The sequence below is a fragment of the Condylura cristata genome, unplaced genomic scaffold, assembly GCF_000260355.1.
Source record: "Condylura cristata isolate star-nosed mole 26May11 unplaced genomic scaffold, ConCri1.0 scaffold00015, whole genome shotgun sequence".
In the NCBI taxonomy this organism is placed as follows: Eukaryota; Metazoa; Chordata; class Mammalia; order Eulipotyphla; family Talpidae; genus Condylura; species Condylura cristata.
In genome coordinates, this window is record NW_004567116.1 from 5242088 (window position 1) to 5246060 (window position 3973).

A 3973-nucleotide genomic window follows, 5' to 3' on the forward strand; every position below is an offset into this window, starting at 1 on the left:
AAAAAAAAATAGGCAGGGAAACTCTCTGAGCTGAAAGAAGTCAAAGTCAGCAAATTCTGGGCACATAACAGTTGGATCATGTTCCATGGAAACTTCTCAAAAACCTAACAAGAGCTAGGAATGATGGCGGCCATACTGTGTCTGAGGAAGTGTAACTCAATCCTGAAATGTGAACCTCTCAGAGGTTTCAAAGACTTCAGTTTGATCAGGGGTCAGAGATTCACCAGACTAGGGAGCCCCATGAGATTCAGAGCCCAATCAAACGAAGTGCAAAAATATACAGAAAGGATTTATGGTGTATTACTAGTGTCCTATGATATGAATATATTTACCTCATGCTCTAGAATTTCAAGAGTTAACTTTTATTGCCCATGTAAAGGTGATAGGTGAGCAGCTCATCCCCAATCACATCTAAAATATTGAGGTAGATAGAGTTCGCCATACTCTTCCAATGTAGCCTCAATTAATCACGTGTCTCACAAAATGTGACTAGTGGAACAAAAATAGCTCCTACTGACTTGAAAGATGAATTTCATTGCTTGTCTGGGACATCCCATTCTTACCTTTAAGTGGACATCTTTGAAGTTATCTTAGGAAAATGATAAGTGACCTTGAAAACTGACTGAAAGGGGGCAACATTTAGGGGTGGGAAAGAGAGAAATGGAGGAAAGAGGACTCAGTGGGGACGGAGCACAAGGGCTTGTGGTGTGGACTATGGGTTCTCTGGCATTTCTCCTTGCCTCAGTTTGCATCTTATGAGTAGGGAATAATCCACATCAGGTAATTGATAAAACGTGTATATTAATATTTGTAAAATGAAAGCTCTTGGTAAACAAGGAAGTGCTCACACATCTAATTTATTGTGTTTAAGTATATACCAAATGGCTGTGTCAGCTTGGGAAAATTCCTTACACCTCTGGTTCTAGTTACCTGGAAAGTGAAAGTAGGATCTTGAACTATTCCTAAGACATTTCCAGCTCAATTCCCTCTAAGTTTGTTAAAACAAAATCTACAACCATGATACGTTGCCAGGACCTGGGGAAGAGGGGACCCAGAGGGGACGTGGCTAATGGGGCAGATTAACTGTGACCCCAGAGAGCAGGTGCCTGGAGAGCCCCCATCTCATTGTCTCTCTCCCACTCTGCTGCCCTGGATAACAAATACTAGAGAACACCCTGCCTGTAGGCATCTCACTTACTGTCAGTGAATAACCTGTTTCATGGCTCACAGCTCCCATCCTGGAGTCAACCAGGTCCATCCTGGAACATTTTTCAGGGAAGAAATACACGATTTCCATCCCTGGCAAGAAGTGTATATTCCTGAGGGATCTTGGTCAAGGTGAGAAACAAGATTTAGAAATAAGAGGATTCTGTGCTGTCTCCACAGAGGTGTGAGCCCCTAGCAGGACCTGTGGGAAGCAGGTGCTTGACACTTGGTCACTTCCATCTTCAGCTCTTCCCTCTACCACCCTTCCCTGCCCCTGCCCTCCACAGTGGTGTCTTCCTGTGGAACGTTCCCCCTTTAACTAAATTCCCTGTGCTCCGAGACCAGATTGATGTCAGGCATTACTCTGGGCTGAGGGCTGATGATTGGACCTAGTTCTGAAGTTTCTCAAGAACATGATATTGAACTTGCCAATTTCAGGTTTTCCATCTAATACCTGGAAATAGTAAGTCATCCAGAATAAATTGAGATCATATTTGTAAAGATGGAAATATTGGGAGACTGAAACATTGCAGACATTAATAGTTGTGTGCTGAACAGTGATGTACTGAATTTCATGGAGACTTTCTTATCGTCAAAGCAGGCTTGTCTATACTTTCTAGACTTATCATCCTAAGTACCCTTTTTATTTGTGACCCCTTTAATGAGCCTGCTTTAAATTAATAATAATAACTTGATTTCCATTTAAAAACATGACTTCAACATTGAGTAGCAAGAAGCAAACTAGTCCCAACATAAAAGATAGCCAAACTCATGTATAGTATCTTTGGTCTTTAGGAAGACTGATGAGGGGGTCCCACTGTAACATCAGGTGGTAATGATCTTACTAGGTTTTCAACCTTTCTTATACTATATAGTTGTTTTCCATTGCATAATATCCTGGCTTTTCATCAACTCATATACTTGTTATGCCTGAGTTTATAAGATTTGGATAGGGTATTTTGTTAGCTAGATGGATACAGTGAAATTTCCATCGATATTTATATCAGTTAACGTTCCTTCTTCACAACTTTCTTTAAAAAATTTATCAAAAAATGAATATATTCAGATTTTTTTTATCTAGCTGTCTAAATTTTAAGAAAGTAAAATTTATCCTGGAGTAAGCCAGACCATTCATAACCCACACTCTTGTTTGCTAGTGATGAGCCATGCATATATATTTAGTTATGGCTTCCTCTATGATTAGGAGGTGATAAATAAAATAAGTGTAGACCCATTGATGAGTAAAAACATAACTTTGTACATGTAATGCCCATTTCCCTTAAGAATGAATCCAGTATTGGAGGCCGGGGTGGGGGGCAGTGGGTGGAAGAATGAATCTAGTACAACAGGATTGTAATATTTATTTTAAGAGGCTCTTAAGGCTAAGGCAGGCTGCTCAGGGGACTGTGTCACCATCCTGTGCTTGTCGGTCCCTGGCATATGTGAGAAGCCACCCCGGTAAGTGGAGGTGGGGAACCAACTTCTAGTTAACTAAATAGACATTAATGATAATGTTATGTTCACATTTATTGAGGTATTTGTGTTCACCAAGGACTGTTCTAAGACCTTCTTGTTACTTCAGATTACCTAATGCAATGATATGTTTGAGGTACTTATTGATGTTACTATAATTTTACAAGTGAAAAAAGCGATATGCAGAGATAAAAAATCTTTGTATATGTTGGTATGAATAAAATAACGAAGTCCAGCATGGAGTCCATTTCTCACATTTGAACAACTGTGATTTAAAACACTGTATTTTAGCACAAGAGTGCTTGTGAGGGATTTAATTCCAACAAATCCATTCTAAAGTGGAAGTCCCCATGGAATTATTTTCTGGTTTGAGTTCCAGGATGAAGATGTGCTATGTGGGGGGTTGTTCTCATGATTTCTGGGGACAGGACGGCTGCTAACCCTTGGGCAGACATTCACTGCCAGGGCAGAGCCGTGAGTTTGGCTTAGAGATGCATGTCTTCAGTTTCATGTACTGACTGCTGAAGAGGAGAAAAGATTTCCAGAACCTGCTTCAGTTTCCCAGTTCCCATGTCCATGTTCTAATATCCTGACATTCATGAGCTGAAGTCACTGTCTTTTGTAGGATGAGTGTTACCCCTGGACATGACAGTATATACATGGTGATGGAGAATCCATAAGCCCACGCACAGGGATGACAGTGGTTTTCCTGGGAGGATGGTCAGGGTTTCCTACAGATTTTTGAAAGTATCACTGATTCAATGAAGAGCCAGAATCACTCTTTCAGGTAATTTAATATATACGAATCTTTGAATCAAGGAAGAGAAACTGTGGTTTCAAGGAAGGCAGCATGAATCACTCTCAAGTGTGTATTATCTAACACCTAAGGAAGCTTCCAGGGTTTGGCCATGTAACTTCTAAGGCACAAATGGGCACTTGCCTCTTTCCAAGACTGATTATATTACACAAAGTAGAAAGATCAACTCATTGTCAATAAATCATGAATGTATGTTTATTCAGTTGCATGAAAGAGAAAATGAAGAAAAGTGTTTCTGTTTTTTGAAAATGAAATCATTAAATTTTTCATCTTTCTTCAGCAGATGGTGCCAAGCAGGTCCATGGGAGGGGACAGAAATGTCACCCGTGTGACAATGTTTGTTCTCCTGGGAATCTCAGATGAAAAGGAGCTGCAGCTTAGTCTCTTCCCAGTCTTCCTGGTGATCTACCTTGTGACTTTATTCTGGAGCCTGGGTCTCATCATCCTGATCAGGATGGACTCCCACCTGCACACACC